This window comes from Triticum aestivum, chromosome 7B, assembly GCF_018294505.1.
Source record: "Triticum aestivum cultivar Chinese Spring chromosome 7B, IWGSC CS RefSeq v2.1, whole genome shotgun sequence".
NCBI lineage: Eukaryota > Viridiplantae > Streptophyta > Magnoliopsida > Poales > Poaceae > Triticum > Triticum aestivum.
Genome location: NC_057813.1, coordinates 439,611,719 through 439,631,926, shown reverse-complemented (window position 1 = coordinate 439,631,926; position 20,208 = coordinate 439,611,719). Strand labels below are relative to the sequence as shown.

Below are 20,208 nucleotides of genomic sequence, written 5' to 3'. Positions count from 1 at the left end.
GTGATCATCAGCTAGCCGTCGCATCCCTCCCTCTCGTGTCTGCCTCCTGCCCAACATTTACTCCCATATTAATCCCATCAACTACCGGGATGCATGAGGAACTTAGCATATCATTTCCTCTCAAACATGAAGCATATGTGAGCGTTGGTGCATGGGCGTGAAGAGAGAGAGAGAGGGGTACGTTACAAATTGCACTGGTGCATTGATGCTTGCATGCGATACAATACAATATAGCACGTACGTACCAGCATGCACAGCACAGTGCTGCTTCCTCTGATCCTTGATAGCATGTCAGGGCGAAGAAGAAAACAACAGCGAGACGACAAAGAAGGATCCTGCGTTCGCGCCGGTGGCCACGGAACAGAACTGCCAGGCCAACAATTATAGGGCACCATGCATGCAGCGACAATGCATATATGCACATGTCAGGAAACTTAAATTTCTCGTGCCATGCAGAACCTCATTATCGCTGCATGCATGGCTACCGCTCCATAAGCTATAGCTTAGCTAGCTTCAGGTTGAGGGTCACACACACACCATGCAGAACCTCAGTTGGTGTTTTCCTCGTAGCACAATGAAGACCTTGATACTACTCCCTCCGTCTAGTTGAGTAAGTCATTTTAGATTGTGCACGTGATCAAGGAGGAAGGGCAAACAAGAGACCTTAATGTTTATTTTCTAATTAATAGCATTGCATGCAATGAACAAACACTGCATGTCATGTTTGGTAGTCTTAAGTCATTAAAAGCAGTGAAGAAACAAAAAACGAGATAGAAGTTAATGCACCGCGCCTAAGTGTTTTAGGATTATTTGGTTTTCATAAGACGACTTACACACCTAGACGGAAGGAGTAGCATGTTTTCATAACACACCGACTACTCAGATGGATAGTTTAGTTGTTGCTCGATCCAGGCTCGTATGTGCAGACAACATTCAGAGATCGGGGTTCAAGCAGAAAGAAAAAAAGTGGCTGTAGGACTTTTCTTGTATTGTAACCCTAATCTATAGGAATTTTCTTTGTAAAGAAACATTGAGTACCATGTAGGACGCACATACACAGCACACACACTAACGTTAGCTTCAAGATTGATGAAATCATCACATTCGAATCAGTAGTGATAGGAACGTTGTCTACCATTAAAATAGTAATATGCATTAGTGAGATACCAAAACAGGTCTCATCACTCGTGGGCTAAGGATACAACTCTCCTAACCGTCCAAAATGGTTGGTTCTCCCATTTGCTTCTTTCTGTATAGACATATAAAATTCAACTATTTGTTACAATGATGATGTGCCAGCCATATGCTAGATCATTGTCGTGAATTTGCTAGAATACTTGAACCCAAACCTTTGTCTTCCTATATTTGGATCCTGATCAGCACAAATCATGGCGTGATTTACTCCGTGGAGGTGCACCCATTTTTGTTAAATTGTGTCACCCACATTTGTGACAAACTAACTACATTTCGAATGTTAGATTTTGGGCATAAGGACCCCCCCCCCCCTCGGGCGCCGGGCTGCTCTTGGAGGGATCTGTTAAGAGGAAGGAGAAGGGAGAGGAGGATGAGAAGAGAAGGGGTCTGTTAACGGCAGGGATAGATAGAAAGAAAAGGGAGGAAGCAATGAGGAAGAAGAGAGGGGGAGGGGACTGATTCTCTAGTGCAGAAACCCCTTATAAGAGCATCTCCAACCGTTCGCCCCCCTCCCCCCCAGGACGCCAAAAAAGAGCCGCCTGGGACCGAACCGACGTTCGCTTGGCGCGTGGGGGCGATTGCGTTCCCAGTGGACGACCCCCAGGTCGCCGTGAAAAGCGCGCGAACTCGGCGATATTTCGTAGAATTTGTACAAACTCGGCGATATTTGATAGAAATTTGTACAAAAACAGTTAAACATGCAAACTACGCCACACTACGCCTAGAACTACGTCTAGCCTGCTACGCCGCGGCCGCGGCCTGCCATCTACATGCCGGGGAGCCTGTAGAAACGGGTGTAGTTGCCGTTGTCGTCGTCGGAGCTGCCATCGTCCCTACTGCACCCCTGGCCAGGGTCGCCTTGGCGTGGTGGGGGGTTGGACGGCCCGGCCTCGCCCTCATCGTCGCCTATATTTCATGATTTTTTCAATGGTCATTTAGAGTTGTTTCATCTTAACTTTGGTACGATAACACTGTTACCAAAGAAAGATGAGGCAGTTTGGATCGAACAATTCCGGCCCATATGTTTGCTGAGTGTGAGTTTCGAAATTTTCACAAAGGTTGGAACCAATAGATTGACACAAATTGCTCATTCAGTGATCCAACCAAGCCAGACAGCATTCATGTCGGGGCGACACATACTGGAAGGGGTGGTCGTTCTGCATGAAACGCTTCATGAGATTCACTCGAAGAAACTAGATGGGGTTATCTTCAAAGTGGATTTTGAGAAGGCGTATGATAAATTAAAGTGGCCTTTTCTTCAGCAGGCAATGCACATGAAAGGTTTTAGTGAAGCCTGGAGGAACCAAGTGGATACCCAAGTCGAGAAGGGTAGTGTCGGAATCAAGGTGAACGATGATATCGGTCATTACTTTCAGACAGATAAGGGGTTGAGACAAGGGGATTCCATGTCTCCTCTTCTGTTTAATATTGTCGCATATATGTTGTCCGTCATTATTGGCAGGGCCAAGCAGCATGGCCATGTAGAGGGGTTAGTTCCTCATCTAGTCAATGGAGGGGTATCCATTCTACAGTATGCTGATGACACTATCCTATTCATGGAAAATGACATGGCTAAGGCACGTAATATGAAACTTATCTTATGTCTCTTCGAACAATTGTCTGGCTTAAAAATTAATTTCATCAGAGCGAGTTGTTTTGCTTTGGGAAGGCCAAAGACGAGGAACACACTTATAGACAATTGTTCGGATGTGAATTAGGTGCTTTACCATTCAATTACTTGGGTATACCGATTCACCACCGTAAGTTATCCAATAAAGAATGGAAGTGTATTGAAGAACGAATTGAAAAAAAAACTTAGCTGCTAGAAGGGCAAGCTTATGTCATATGGAGGTCGGCAAGTCCTGATTAACTCGGTACTAACTAGTATGCCGATGTTTCTACTTTCTTTCTTCGAAATTCTGAAAGGGGTTCGGAAGCGACTTGATTTCTTTAGATCTCGGTTCTTCTGGCAGTGTGATGAGGCCAAGTGGAAATACCGTCTCGCGCGATGGGATATTCTTTGCCGACCTAAAGACCAAGGGGGTCTCGGTATTGAGAACTTAGAAATTAAGAATAAATGTCTTATGACCAAATGGCTATACCGGCTAGAGACAGAGCCGAAGGGTATGTGGTCACAAATCCTGCGTAATAAGTATTTACACTCAAAAACACTAGCCCAGGTTACCATGAGACCGACTGACTCGCCATTCTGGAAGGGACTTATGAGAACGAAGACTTGTTCTTTCGTAGGGTCAAGTTCTTGGTTGGCAATGGGATGACAACAAGATTTTGGGCGGATACGTGGTTAGGAGAGACGCCCCTGACCGTCCAATATCCCACCCTTTATAATATTGTGCAATGTAAGGAGGATTACGTAGGCACAGTCCTTCAAACTATTCCCTTGAACATTCAGTTCCTACGTGTGTTAGTTGGTGAGAGATGGACTGCTTGGATGCATTTGGTTCGGAGAATGATGGAAGTTCAACTCTCCGACCAGCCGGATTCGACACAATGGAAGTAAACTAAGAATGGGACTTTTACGGTGAAATCACTCTATATGGATTTGATTAATTCTGGCCCAATCTCAAGATCGTTGCACATCTGGAGGGTTAAAGTTCCTTTGCGTATTAAAATCTTTTTGTGGTTCGTCCACAAGCAAGTGATACTCACAAAGAGCAACTTAATCAAAAGGCGATGGGTAGGAAATTCGCGGTGCTGTTTTTGTGATCATGATGAAACAATACAACACTTATTTCTTGAATGCCCACTTGCCAAGTTACTTTGGAGAAGGATTCATATAGCTTTCAACATTAATCCTCCAGTCAATATTGCGTCGTTGTTTGCGACGTGGTTAGCTGGGGTTGAGCAGATTACTGCGACTCGTATTTGGATTGGAATATGTGCGCTATTATGGGCTATATGGAACTGCAGGAATGATATGATTTTTAACAGACAACACACTCTAACTTTCTTGCCGGTCATCTTCAGAGCTACAGCTTGGATCCATACGTGGTCCTTACTCACTCCTATGGACTCCGGAGAGCCTTTGGTTACTGGTGCAACCAATGGGAGATCGTAGCTCGGGTTATATTCAACCGGTTCGGATGGCGCTCACATAACAGGATAGGAGTCTAGGGAGCTTATCCTTCATATTACCGTATAGGTTGCCTTTGTCAGCATGTAATTTTCCTTTTTTTACTTTGCTCTACTCCGTTTGCGAGCTGTAAGACTATTGTGACGATACTTCATGAATTTTTAATAAAACGGCTGCATGCATCATCATGATGCAGAGGCCGGGGGCATGCCTCCATTTTCAAAAAAAAACCTGTAAGCCGAAATGCCTAGGACCAAATGGTGTTGCCAATTTCATATATATAAGCCAAGTGTATTTAGGATATATAGTACTCGGCTTAGAGTGTACACGTGGCAGGCCCTAGGAGATTCGTGGCAGGCCCTCGGCTTACAGGCGACACTCGTCTTACATATACACCAGGGTGGCACCCCGGCACACGGCTTAGGCTTCACACTCGGCTCAGTGTTGACACGTGTCAGCACACTATAGCCTCTAGTTGGAAAAACAAGCCGAGCAGGGCACTCGGCTTACGGAGGTGCCACGTGGCACCTCTGTTAGCGTTGGACGGCCATCATATCGCTTTTCTCGTCTAGAGCTAATGTTTTTTTAGATAAAAGGCGACAACCCGACTTTATAAATAAAGCCACCAGGCAGAGTCACAACCAAACCAAGGAATCACAGGAGTTTAACAGAACTGAATAAGAAGTACGGGTACAAGGCAACCAGCCTATCATGGCACGCAGGCCAGCCAAACCAACAGCCAAACCACTAAGGAAGAGTCCGCCTAGAGTGCCGCAGCAGGGAAGAAGCCATAGATTTCATTTTGGATAGCATATCGTCGAAAGCCTCTAGATCCCCATCCTTAGTCAATGATCTCCACTGCTGCAAAAAGACATTGGTTTTAAATAAGCAACTGACTGGGTTAGTTGGGAAAATGTGTTCAATAGTGAACTTGTTCCTAGTAGTCCAGAGCGCCCAACAAATCGCAGCCCAACCCACCATGAAAACCCTCTTAGAATGACCTGCTAGGGAATTGATGCACTGCCGCAAATCCTCAAAGGAGGAAGGGTTCCAATTAGCCCCAAGCCAAAGTCTAATGCAACTCCAAATGAATTTATCCAAAGAGCACTGGAAAAAGATATGCTCAGTATTCTCCAAGGAACCGCAGAGTTGGCAGAAGTCCGAGCCCGGACCGTTCCTCTTCTTAATCTGGTCAGCCGCTGGAAGTTTGCGACAGTGAGCTTGCCAGAGGAAGATCTTGATCTTGGGAGGGATGCGGGCAGACCAAATGTACTTAAACTTGTCAGTGCGGGTACCAGCGATAAGTTTTGAATATGCCGACTTTACCGAGAAACGCCCCGAAGAGGAGTGGGGCCAAGCAACGGAGTCCTCTTCCTCCGAGAGCAGGGGGAAGCACGCAATAAGGCGATGCCAATCTTCCAACTCTACAGGGAAAAGAGAGCACCGAAAATCTAGAACCCAACCCTGAGTCGAGAGCTCAAAGATTGAGATCTCGGGATCAGCACAAAACGAAAACAGAGTCGGGTGGGCCACCGCCAACGTGGTGTCCCCAACCCACCAGTCTAACCAAAAACGCATGGATTTGCCGTTACGGACAACGAACTTCACAAGGGACTGGAAAGCCGGCCTAATGCTAACCAGCTGGCGCCAAAATTGAGAGCCACCAGAGGCGGGAGCGAACATAGGGCTGGAGGAGGGGAAATATTTCGCTTTGAGGAGATTAAGCCAAGCGGGGCGGTCATCGAGGGACATAATCTTCCACCACCATTTTAGCAAAAGGCATTTATTCATGATTCTGGTGTTTATGATATCAAGACCACCCATGTTCTTGGGTCTACAAATGAGATCCCACTTAACCATCCTATATTTGCGTTTATTATCGGAAGAATTCCAGAAGAAGGCACCCCTGTGCTTATAGAAGCCCGAGTGCGTCCCTTCGGACAGCAGGTAGAATCCCATTAGAAAAATCGGGAGCGAGGAAAGGCAGGAATTGGTGAGGGCAACCTTGCCCGCCTGGGAATTGTACCGAACTCGCCACGGCAGAACTCTATTGCCAACTTTAGTCACAGCTGGGGCAAAGTCCTTAGCCAAAAGTTTAAGAGGGGAAATGGGTAAGCCCAAATATTTCAGAGGGAATGACCCGAGAGAGCAGTTCAGAAGGTGGGCCACCCGCTGCGCCTCCACAGCAGGTACCCCAGTCACAATAGCCTCGCTCTTAGAGAAGTTGATTTCAAGGCCCGACAAAGCTTCAAAGCATAGAAGAAGAAATTTCAGATTTGTGATGGAATAATCATTAAGTTCAACCATAATGATGGTGTCGTCCGCATATTGTAAGTGAGAGATGCCATTAGGAATGAGATGAGAACTAACAGGCGAAATGTGTCCAGCAGTCGCAGCACGAGACAGAATGTGGGAGAGAGCATCAGCCACAAAGTTGAAAAGCAAGGGAGACGCCAGATCACCTTGTCTCAAACCCCTACCATTCGCGAAGAAATTACTGGTCTGACCGTTGACAGCCACCGCCGTATGACCCCTAGTGACAAATTGCATCAGGCGGTGGACCACCGAGCCATCAAAGCCCTTGGACAGCAAAACTTGGCGAAGAAAGATCCAGCTCACTGAATCATAAGCCTTTTCAAAATCGAGCTTGAGAACCAGAGCCTTGGTGTTCTTGCTGCGAAGGTCATGGATTATTTCGTGAAGGCAAAGCACCCCGTCCAGGATGAATCTCCCCTTAATGAACGCGGATTTGGAAAGGGCTAATGACCCGATGAGCGATCGGAGAAACCTTAACAGCCATACCCTTGGCAGGGATCTTAGCAAAGTTGTTAATGAGAGCAATAGGCCTAAATTGGGAGATTATGTCAGCGCCTTTGACTTTAGGGATGAGGGTAAGAACTGTGTAGTTAAGTCTCGAGATATCTACAGTCCCCAACCAAAAACCTTGTGTAATAGCCAAGATTAGGCCTTTTAGTTAAGGCCAAAAATGCCGGAAAAAAGGAATGGAGAAGCCGTCAGGGCCTGAAGCCGCATTATAATTGGCAGAGCGAATCGTCTCGAAAATTTCCTCATCCGTAGGGGGGATTAGAAGGCTTTCATTATCAGCGCTCGAAAGTTGCTCACACGGGGGCCAGAAGGACGTAGCCAACTTAAAGCCTAGCTCAGGTTTAGCCGCTAGAAGGTTAGAGAAGAAAGAGACCACATGCCGCATAATCACCGGGGGGTCAGAAGTCCTGACACCGTCAATAATAAGGCTATCAATAAAGCATCTCCGCCATCTACCATTAGCAATAGCAAAGAAATAAGCCGTGGGCAAATCCCCCTTGAGGGTCCAGTTGATAGTACCGCGTTGTTTCCAGTAAACTTCCTCCTGCCTATGAATGCCCAACAACGCCTCTTCTAAACCATACCAAGATTGCCATTCATCCGAGGACAGCCCAGCTAAATCCGCACGTTCGTCCAGAACGCCAATCTGAGCCACCAGCCTTGCTTTGTCACACCTTGACTCAGCAAAGTGGTTTTTGGACCAACCTCTAAGGAATCTACGCAGGAAATAGGAGCATTGATGCCAGTCGTCCATCGGGCCAAAAGAACGACGAGTAGAAGAAAGGAAAGACAAATTTTTTTGAGCCACCAAGTCATTGAAGCCCTCGACTTGAAGCCAGGAAGCATCAAACTGAAACCTCGGGACACCCATAGAGCGCGTTCCATCATCTAGAATCAGGGGGGTGTGATCGGAACCAACACAGGCAAGGGCCTTAAGACTTGCATGAGGGAATAAAGGGTCCCATCTAGGGCAAACAAAAAATCTATCAAGGACAGAGCGGATGGGGGGGGGGGTTGATGGTTAGACCACGTGTACCGGGCTCCGACCCTAGGTATCTCATGAATAGCCATATCCTTAATGAAAGCATTGAACGCATCAGCCAAGGGCACACGAGAAGTTAGGTGAACTCTTGTCAGAGGAAGCAAATTAAAATCACCCCCGATCAACAGGGGGAGCTGGCAAGATTCAATCTTAATACTAAGCTCATCCAAAAAAGCATAAGATAACGCATGGTCAGCCGGACCATAAACCACCAAGATTTCCACCAGGGAGTTGAGAGAACGAATAGAAACCATCGTGCTAGCCCAAAAGATTCCATGGTCAAAAGCCACAAAATCAAAAGTATCTTTTTTGGAGCCAAGCAAAAATCCACCCGAATGACCAGCCGAGGCCACAAAATTCCAATGAAATCTATCTATCCCAGCAATTGCCGATAATTCGTTAGCGGAAAAGGAAGGTTTGAAGGTCTCGACAAGGCCAATAAAATCAACATTCTCAGATCGAACTAGGTCCTTAAGTTGGTCTCTGCGCCCCCTAGCGCAGAAGCCTCTAATGTTCCAGAAAAATGCCTTCATTTATACGACAAGTTTTTGATACGGAGACTCGACCTGCTCGGGGCCATGCAGGATTTTGAGCGCTTCCCTACCCCGCGTTTAGAAACCACCAAGGGATCATGACTCCTGTCATCTCCCCCCTCGTCCCCACCGGCCACAACCAGTGGGGCACCCGAGCCCACCCTAGCCTCCTTGGCTTTCGCAATATCCGCCTGGGTGATTTCATTCACCCTAATAATACCAAGAATAGACGAAGGAGATCCCAAACTAGAGTCTAAACAGATACCCACGTTGTTTAAAATATTTAGCAAGTGATCATCAGATTGAAAAGGGAGAACTAAACGGATAGGAGAGGAAATCGGGGGGGGGGGGGGGGAGGGAGGAGAGGACGAACCTGAAGGGGGCAGATCCCGAGCCGCAGCACACCGAGCAGCCCGATTGACCACCCGCTCACCACTGTTGGAGACACGGCCGCTCTTGCGAGCCGTGGACGCAGGCGAACGCACAGGAACAGGGCGAGCACGACTGGGAGAAGCCACAGCAGAGGACGGGCCCGAGGCCATACCCATATCAGCCTCCAGCCTATGGCAGAGCCCAGCCGCGGACTGCCTAGAATCACCAGACGCACGACTCTTGGCGGAGTACTTCTTGACTGAGGATTTCTTCTTCTTTTTGAGCGCCGCAGGGCCCGCCGGGGGAAGATCTTCAATGCCAGACAGGGAGGGAGAAGCTGGACGGGCAGGGAGGTTGGAGCACACTGCCGAGAAAGGCGTGCCCTTCACCCCACCAGCAGCCACCTCCCCCCCCCCCCGCCCAGATCAGGCGCCGAACCCTGGAACCCCTTACCAGCAGGCGCGTTCTCCTTGAGCATGTCTTGGTCTTCGGGTGAGAGGCCATCCCACTCCGACTGGGTGAACCGAGGATCGGACCCGTGCATGGAATCGTCGGGGCAGCCATCCCCATCCTTGCTCTTGTCGCCATTGTCCGAGGCCGGGGGCGGGGGAGGAGGAGGAGGCGACACCGGGCCTGAGGCCCCCTTCACCCGCACACAGAGCCGGAAGCCACCGGCCGCAGGGAAGACGTCGAGGGCGCCATGAATGCATAGGGGGTCCACGCACCAGACCCGAAGCCGGGCCGGCCCCAGGATCGCTAGAGAGTCTTGGTCAACTTCAATGGGTTTACCAATGAGAATTCCGAAAGCCATCAGGAAAGCCGTGGTGCGCATGCTCGGAGGGACATCTTCTACCAACACCCACACATCAGATAGGGAGGAGATTGCCTTGGATCCATTAGAGGCAGCTTTGACCGAGACCACGAGTTGATTCAGATGCAGCATGAAGCTAGAGCAAGAGGAGATCATCCGGAGGCTCTCTTTAGAGGGGAAAGTCGCAGCAAATTCGAACTCTGAGAGTTGGCGGATCTGCCAATCCCATCCACCCTCATCCCATAACTTAAGCTCATCGAGAAGGATCTGTGGGGAGATGCGCTTAGCCTGGACGGAAATAATGCCAACATTGGATAGGGAGGGGATGGGAGCAGCCTCAGGGATCTCCCTATCAAGAGCGAAGAAAGAACATCCTGGGAGACCGGTGCCATAATGAACAAACGCAGGAGGCTTGACACGATTCTGACAGTCCACCGTTAGGTGACCGTCTTCCCTGCAGATGAGGTAGAAAGGAGGGTTTTCACAGCGCGATTGGAAATGGCCAGGGCGATGACACGCAAAGCAAGTGAGGATGGGGTTGGAAACTTGGGATTGGGGAGGGACGCGACCACGAGGAGGAGGAGGAAGGAGGCCATCCCCAGCCGCAGCAGGCCGAGATCCGGAGCCCCGCCCCGCCACGGGGCCGACAGGACGCCGAGCCGGAGCCCCCGACGCGCCTCGGGGGAAGAAGCGGGACGACCCACCCCCAGCCGGAGCCAGCACCGGTGCGTCGCCCCGGGGAGCAGCACCCAGCGGAGGGGACGCCAGGGCGGGCCCCGGCGAGCCCTCCCTACTGGCCGCCGCCGCCACCTCCCAGGGGTCGGCCGAAACCGAAGGAGCACCAGAAGCAGGGGGGAGAGGCGCCGACGGGCCCGACCCAGAGGCACGGGGAGACACGCCAGCGGACGTCGCCGCCGACCCCGCCTCCGGGGCGAGCGAGGCCTGAAGCTTCGCGCGAAGAGCCGCCTCGTACTCCAGATCCGCGTCCACATCACCAGATCCGCCACGACCCCGCTTCTGCCCGGAGACCGCCTCACTGGAGGACGCACGGGAGCGGTCCATCGCCGCCACCACCGCAAAGAAGAGGGAGAGGGGAGGTGGAGGAACAGATCTGACGAAGCGCCGGATGGGGAGACGGTGGCGGAATAGATCTGAGGAGGAGGCAGGAAACCCTAGAAATGGGGGAACCACACCGCTCCGCACCCATAAGTACCCCGACCGAGCCAGGCCCGAATCGGTACACGGCCTTACAGGAGGGACGGGATGGACCTGGGCCGCCCGCAGCCCAGGGTCCACAGAAGGAAGGGGAGGGAATCAGAAAAGGACGCCAGAGCCAAGGCTGAGGCCGGCCCACCAGGCCCAGCAGCACCCACCGGGGCCCGCGTCACAGGAGGGGGCACCAGCGCCGCCCCCGATCCCAGATCTAGGGTTGGCACCGGCGCCGGCGCCGCCAGAGCAGCGGAGGCCGCACCCGAGGGCGAGCCAGCACGAGAACCCACCGGAGAGCACGAGGCCGACGCCGGCGCAGACCGCAGCGGGTCCGCAGGCGAGGACCAGCACGAAGCACGCCGCCGCCCACGCGAAACGCGGCGCCACCCATCTATCTCCACGGAAGGCCAGACAGGCCGCCCCCGCCCTCCGGGCGCAAACTTGCGCCGGCGAGCGGCCGCCGCAGCCCCGGGGGGAGCACGCCGGAACCGGGCGGGGCGGGGGAGAGGGAGCCTCAGAATCCGAGCCGGAGCCATCCGAGTCGAGAGCCCAGAACTTATTAGCCCGGAGAGGGGCGATGAGGACAGAGCGAGGAGGAGAGGCCAGAGAGCAGGGTGGGGCTGCGCGCGACGCCGGAGCAGAGCCCGGAGGAGTGCGTGGAGGGAAGGGGGAGGAGGAGGATGCACGAGTCAGGGGCGCCGCCGGGATTGCGCCAGACACCGGAGACGCCGCGAGAGGGAGAGGGTAGATGGGGGAGGGGAGAGCCATGTTCAGAGCTAATGTTTTAACCTTGGCTTATATGTAAGCCAAGTACCCGGGGAGTGGAACTCGGCTTACAGGTCTTAAGCCGGTCCCAACGAAGCTGAGGGCCCTAAACCGAGTGTAACACTCGGCTTACATTAATCCGAGGTGAAATGGGGCTTCGCCAAGCATACTCGGCTTCATTTTTTTCTTCATGTAGTGTGAGAGTTGAGCTTTCTGCCACTAGATTCAAAATTAAAAACTATCAAACCGAGTTATACGATGGTACAAGCTAGCAAGCCTACATAATACATTGAGCCATACATCTCTCTCGATCCCTCTCAGTTTTCATACTATATGAAGCTTCATTGAAGCCAAGCTCACTAGCTCAGTGCATTGAATGGCATCCACGAAAGAGGTATGACATGGAGAGATGCCCTTAACTTATATACTAGTAGGGTTTCAGGAGTTTGGAATGGCCATACTATCGCAAGAAAATTGAAGGAGAGGAAGAATATTCAGTAATAACCTTGAACATTTGAGGCGAGATCTGCAGGCCCACAATTGAAGGAAGGCTACTCAACTAGCTTGCACAGTAAATGAGTGCATAAATGAGAGGAAATCAAGGCCAGCTAGCTGCTGCTGCGGCTGCTGCCGCCGCTGCATGCAGCTAGTACCTTTGATGATGTGTATATGCATGCATGGTTGGCCTGCCGGTGCCGGGGTCTCACGTACAGTACATTTATCTGAGCTACAGGCATCTTCCGCCGGGATATATGTCGGCCTTCCGGACCCGCGGCCGGCGCCCGATTTAAATGCAGGGCCATAAACATGGCTTCTGGCGCTTGTGAATGGCCCATTTAGCCTTCTGCCATGCCTTGTCTCACACCATATCCTTCTGGGTCCTTGGGGATGCATGGCTCCATGCGAGAAGTTATGGGGAGTACTTTTTCCCCTTCAAATAAAGGACAATGGTTGGTATATGCATCCTACTCGTGTATGTGATGTTTTGGTTTAAAGTAAGTACAGCTTTAATAGCTTGTTAGAGCAAGATTACAAAATTTGAAGTAAGGAGAAAATGCAAAATTAATACTCCCTCCGTCCGGAAATACTTGTCGGAGAAATGGATGTACCTAGATGTATTTTAGTTCTAGATACATCCATTTTTATCCATTTTGGCGACAAGTAATTCCGGACGGAGGGAGTATTATGTGGTGAAACAACTTGTTAATACTATGACTATCTAGTTTTGTTTCCTTATCTTGTAATGAAAGGTACTCTAGTGTCTAAAACGACCTTATATTATGGGGTGGAGGGAGTAGCTATCAATGGTTGCATCAAGAGTAGCCATTGATGATGACCACATAAACATGTCACCGGTAGGACACACATAAAGTATGTTTCTAACTATTTGGTATAAGCAACATGTTCTTTCTTCCTCATGACGCAGCTTTACTCCCGAAAAATACACAGGAGCTCCTGGGTGCTCCACACTCCTATATGAATATTAATCATAAAAATACCAAAAAATTAAAAAAACTGAAATTTGGGGACATGAAACGTGGGCTCTCAATCTACTCCCATGTGAAATTTCATGAAAAAATACCAGAAAATGTATCTGCGGCGAAGAAAATACTGTCTGAATAAAAATCCATCCAAACAGTTTTTTTCTATACATACAATTTTTTTGTCTTTTTGCCACAAATACGTTTCTTGATAGTTTTTCACGAAATTTCACACGGAAGTAGATTGGACCCAGGTTTGATATCCCTAAATCTCAGATTTTTTTTAAAAAAAATTCTCGGTATTTTTTTGAATTTAATGTTCTTATTGGGGTGTGGAGCACCCGGTGCTACAAATCCGCTTCCCTCTACTCCCTCCTTCCTCTTTGTCTTTCAAATCATCAAAGTATCACTAATGGCCAGCTGGCGGTGCTCGTGGCTCACGGGGGCATCCTGGGCCCCACTCCATTCTTAGAGAATAGTTTGCCAAGATAAACTAATATTTTTGCATCTTTGCTCACCCTACCTGCTATTTCTAGCCTCTGCTCTCATTTACGAATTCTATTTAGGTGGCAATAGTTGGTTGAAGATTATTGTCTATGCGCGCGTGCGTCCGTGGCCGCGTGAGGGGGCGATTAATTTGAATCTCCCGTAAAACATTCGTAGATCATCGGTGCATGTAGTATTATTGCTATTGGAGGCATTGTAACTTTTTTACCCGAATATTCAAGAAACGTCAGATTTTCAGACATGCCAAATCGAACTTTTTCATGGCAAATTATGTTCGTGCTGCTTCCCGATTTTTGCACTGTTCTTAGTTTTGGGCACGGCTACTTATCGCTTCCTTTTCTTTTACTTGAGAGAAACGTATTGCTTCCTGCGATACAGAGCAGAGCACAGTGTCACCCGCAATACAACATAAATGGGCCGGCCTGGTGCGTGATAAAAACTTTTTTTCTTCTCTATTTTAAAATTTATATTTTTATTTCTCAAATCAAAAACAATTTGATTAATTATGAAAAAATTCACCACCTGTTCAAAAATATGTTAACATTGTGTAATAAAATGTTTATGCAACTTTTAGAAAATGTTGATAGCATTCAGAAAAAATGTTTCGAACAATTGAAGAATGTGTTGAAAATAAAAAAATAAAAAAACTAAGAAAACACCGGAAGATAGGGAAACCTAAGGAACCTATGAAGAAACGCAAAAAAAAGGAGAAAACTGAAAAAAAAGGAAGAGACTCAGAAAATCGAGAGCAACTAACGAACGACTACTCGTTCGGGAGCCCCGCGGGTTCACCTGAGATGGGTTTGGCGTGCTCTCAGCCGCCGCCACGTGTCACACTCTAGGAACTCCCTCGTATTTTTGTCTTTCTAATACTTCTCCATGAGTTTTGGCTTTTTAGAAAGGTTTTTCCCGGCTTTCTGTCGCTATTCAATTTTCCACGGGTCATTTTTTTCTTCCGCGAGAGGCACCGACGTCCCTCTCGGAAAGGAAAAAATGTTTTATCTTTTTTTTTAACTTTGCGAGAGGCATGGTTGTGCCTCTCGAAAACAAAAAAAATATTTTTTCCCTTCTATGAGAGGCGCGGTTTTGCTTCCACGGGAGGCATGTCCGTGCCTCTCAGAAACGAAAAAACCGCATTTTTTTCCTTCTGCGAGAGGCATGGTCGTGGCTCTCGGAAACGTAAAAAACGTGTTCCTTTTTCTTTTTTCTTTTTTCGTCCGTGAGAGTCACGAGTTTACTTCTCATGGAGACACGTATTTGCTTCTGTGTGAGGCATAATTGTGCCTCTTTTCGGAAAGGAAAAAAATTCTCTCAGTTTGGGTTTTTTCATGATTTTTTTTGTTAAAACGTATCAACATGGGTCTAGTTTTGAAAATCTCGATGTGAGGGATACAACGGTGAAAATGGTTTGAGATTTGAACGCATGGTTTAAGAGATAAACCATTTTGAATAAACCGATCTATGAAAAAGGAAAATCCCCCATGTTGCAACAAGTGACACATATATAACACAGTATGCCACTTGTCGCAACATAAGAGGTGGGAGTGACCGTTGCAAAGAGTGTTCCCTAATTGATGATTCCGTAGAAAATCAGTCAAAACTGAAGAAACAAACAGAAAATCAATGATGTACATCCGTTACTGGGCCGGCCTATTGACTGCACGCTGTCGACGGTCCAGAGCTATATGTCGCAATAGGCGTGATATAGCTCTGGCGCTTTTTCTATGCACCAAATTAAATCTTAATCATAGATAGAGCCTATGCACGTTACGTATAGGCCGGCCCAAGTAAGCTCCCAGATTTGTTTTCTCTACCCGGTCCAGTTATGGGAAATTTCAAGGCCGGTTTTTCTATGTCTTTTGGCCTGCGTTTTACCCAAAAAAAATGTTTTTCCTTATCCTTTTCATTTTCATTTACTTTTATTTTTATTTAATTTTATTTCTAAATTCTTGAACTTGTTTCAAATTATTTTTGAAATTCATAGACTTTTTTGAAATTCGTAATTTTTTTCAAAATTCATGATTTTTTCAAAGTTGAAGTTTTTTATTCAATCAATGATTATTTTCAAATTAGTTAAATTATTTACTTTTCCCAAATACGAATATTATTTATAGGTGATGATCTCTTTTAAATATGTGACTAGCAAAAGAGCATGTGCATTGCAACGGGACAAAAATAAATCTTTAAAAACCTGAAAAACAACTTATGTCGGACACAACAGGAACTTTTCGATTTCGATTTTGATTCCGATCGAGTCCTCCTCGTGCCTTGTTGACGAGTGACAACTGGTCAAGCAAGACGGGCATTTGTGAGGCAGCTAGTAGGACTGGAGCATGTTGGTGACGGGTGCCGACTGCTCGACATGATTGTTGTCGAAGACGTCACGCCACCCACAATACCGCTCAGCCATGTACATTCTCTTCTTTAATTTTTTTGGCTGTAGCCTATACCATCTCACGAATATATTTTTCACATAATCCCGCTTAAATTAGAGCCACTCAGACATATATGTTCCACAACTCACCTTGTTTATCATAATTCTTTTCTTTCCTTTGAAGGGGCTTGTTGATTGTCTAGCCGTGGACGTATATAAATTGGTGAGACCCGGTAAAAGAGCGAGGTGAGACTATTGATTAATAAGAATCATGCCTTTTACCACAATCAAAATCTAGAACTGGTTGAACCCTCGTGAACTGAAGGGAGGTTGTAAGAGGTTGATCCTCCACGATAGCATTTTTTGTTTTAACCTAGCACGGTCCAGTTCGTTGACGCCCGAAAAAGGCCAAGCAGGGTTGCAGCATAGTATATGATCTTTTTTTAGGATTGATCTATGATTTCTAAGTTTTTTTTCTTTTGAGAAAACTCGCTTAACCAATAAAAGGTAACTTCCTTTATTTATCTAGCAAAGTTGGCTAGATAATTTGGTTCGTGCGTGTGGGCTCATTCAACGCGACCATTGTTCGAGTCCTTGTCCTGCCTTTCTTAGGTAAAACACTACGTGTAACGAAACGACCTAAAAACAAAAGGATATTTTTTGACTTATGGGTAGCATGGTGGGTAATTACTATCAACTTCGGGATAGACCAAGAAATCAAGGAAACACATCGTCCTTCAATATTTTTAATATGTGAAGAGTGTTTTTCTTAATGGTCCTATTAATGAATTTGTAGACATTGCATAACCTCCTGGGTTCCTAGGACTTTGATCGCCCACACGTATAAACTCCATATGGGGAACTAGGGACTCAAGCAAGCACTGTGTGCTATATACGAGGACCTTAAGAATTTTCTAGTCGATCATGGGTTTAAGAATAGGCAAATTGATTGTATATTGATGACATTATCTTTGGTTTTACTAATATAAACCTTTTAAATTTGAGAAGTTCAATTCTAGTGAATTTGAGATGTCTATCCTGCTAAAAAATAGTTAGATGTCTATGATGGGAGACTTGGGATTCTTCCTTGGATTACAATCAAACTTACTTAAAGAAGGAAACTTCATCAACCAAGCTAATTATATCCCAGACATGCTTAACAAGTTCAAGATGGGAGAGGCCAAGCGAATGAAGGCATAGATGTCAACCAATGGGAACCTTGACCTCAACTTCGATGGTAAGGCAGTAGGTCAAAAGGTATATCACTCCATGATGGGAACCTTGACCTTATATGTGACAATGAAAGCTCTATCAGCATGGTGGAACCAAACACATTGACATTCACCACCATTTCCTTTGTGGTCATGTTGTTCATGGTGATATTGTCATATCTCATGTTCTAAAGGAGAATAAACTTGCCGATATCTTCACCCCTTGATGAAGCAATGTTCCAAGAGTTAAGCCATGAACTCAATATCATCAATTTTGGTAACTTGGTTTAGAATTCTTTGCATACACATATGAATCAACTTATATATATGTAGGTGTAGGCATGGAAAATGGGGAAATTCTTAGAAATATGCCCTAGAGGCAATCATAGTGATGATCATATTTTCTGAGATCCATGAATTCTTTTATGTTCCTTAAATCATATCATTTGTATTGATTGGCAAGTATGAGACATGTCTCTAAAACTCTATACTTGAATGATTATTCTAAAATAGTCCCTAGTTGGAATTAATGTTAGGAAACATATGAATATTAGATTGGCGCATGTATTGGTTTATGAATATATTTCATAGTTCATGGACATGGAGATGTCAAACCAATAATGTGAACACATGTTATGAACATGGGGTTGGATAGACCCGACTTGAGACAGAATGAGAATGCTTTTATTTATCTACTATAATGTGCATTTTATGTCCTTAGACTTTAGATTGTTGCACGTACTTGAGATGTGCAATGACTTACTTTGCGGTTGCCAAATGCTACCTTGTAATTGGGTCGTTATAAATCTTGTTTTCCTGTTTGACATGAAGCATGTTGTAAGGAATGATTAGTTGATATGAGATTTGCCTCTCTATAGAATGAGCAGTTTGAGCCCAAGCTTTACCAATATCGTGAGCCAAAAGGAATAGCATGCATGCAACATTATGTAGGTTCGACCAATACAATCTTACATTTGGGAGTTGGCACCTCCTACTAGGGGACACTAGCAACTAGGGATTGATGTACTTAGGCTATGTCCAAATGCGTTTCAACCTAAAGGGTCACACACCTAAAGGATCAAAGTAGAAATAGATATAATCTAAAACATAAAAAGGAGAGTGAGCACACTATTGAAAAATGGACTTCTATGACAAATCTCATTTGTGATAAAAATGTCATTTTTTACATCTATGATGAATATATGACAAAACCCATCTGTGATAGTAGGTGCATTGTCAATGACATCTATGATAAACAGCAGTACTAGTCCATCGAAAGCATCCAACTTGTATATAGAGCTTCGAAAAAGTTTGTGAAGGTTTGCTGGTCACCTCAAGACCAATAAAGAGTGATTGAGATCTTCAATTGCATGAGAGACTCAACGAGAAGAAGGTGAGCCTCAATAGCATTTGGCTGGCCTTGTTACTCGCACCTCTCCAATGGATATTAGAACTCCCCCGAGAATGTGAACTTTTGTGACATCCTGGCTTAGTAGGAATGATAGACTACTCATATCAACCAGTTGCACCTTCTTTTTCGAAAGCTCATCTCCAAAGAACCTCCAATATAAGCATGCTTGGCTTGGAGTGATTTGAGGATGGGTGGTCGAGTGGCAAGTTGGTCCCGGGTGCACACAGGTGAGCACAAAGTGTGCAAAAAGGACTAGTTGGTATGTGGGACAATCGAGATCCTGCAATGTGTAACGATTGGGGGGCACCAGTGGCTATGCTGGGGAGCTTTACGACTTTGAGATAAATCTTCATTTGACTTGAGGTTATTTCATTCCCCTACCTCCACCATGTGTAGCTTGCTTTGTCTTATCATATAGGTTGTATCAACGTAGTTGCATTTCCCGATAACCTAATTTATATTCACATTCCTATATTTGCTAAAACAAGATAAATGTTTGTAGTGCCTATTTAACTCCCTTAGTCAACATCTTCAATCCTTTCAAACAAGGAGACTTTAGAGTTCACACTTAGGTAGAAAACCGACCTAGGGAGGGATTCAGACCCCTTGCCCCCATCGTTCGGCTGGCTGAACCCTCTCGACTCTTGTCCCTCCTTAAATACCCCCTTAGGGTGACTAGGATTTGGGTATTGTTTGATTGAGTTTTAATGTTTGCTACTCTTAGCCATGGGCATGAGGGTCGATGAGACCTCATTTACTAACCCCACTTTCTCAAACAATTACTTCATCTTAAATCCTTAATTTAGATTGCATATCTTACTGGTTTGTTATTTGATTTCATGCAAGGATTAATCTTATGATCATATTAACATCAGGGGCGGAGCTAGAAAATTGGGCTATTGGGTTCGCTCATTCACTCTTTATGAGAACTTGATATTAGTTTATGAAGATTAAAGCCTAATTGCGACAAAAAGTATAGCACCCATAAACAATATAACAATAACAAAATATAGTATCACATATTATGTTGAATTAAAAACTGAAAAGTGCAAGACATACCTACGTCTAATGGGTGACATTGATATGCCTGTATCAGATATCTGGATCTGATGATCGAGTTCTCTTTGAATAATACTATGACCAAGTTCTCTTTTATTAATACTGTTCAATGGCCATATCAAAAAAATTGTTCGTTCGCCTAGATCAATCAAAGTCCACGGAGAAAAACAAATAAAAAACCTAGGGCAAAAGAAAAAGAACTAACGTACTGGGCAAACAGTCTAGATAGAACATGTACAAGAGAGGGAAGATGTGGCGACGTAATCTAATTACCATAATTTTTGGGCTATAGTTGTAGTTGTTGTGTATCTGCATCGCC

At 46.2% G+C, this 20,208-nt stretch overlaps 1 pseudogene; it reads left to right on the top strand.

The window, feature by feature from the left end:
- Positions 1-20,208, top strand: part of LOC123158403 (uncharacterized) — a 124,479-nt pseudogene that overhangs the window by 79,655 nt on the left and 24,616 nt on the right.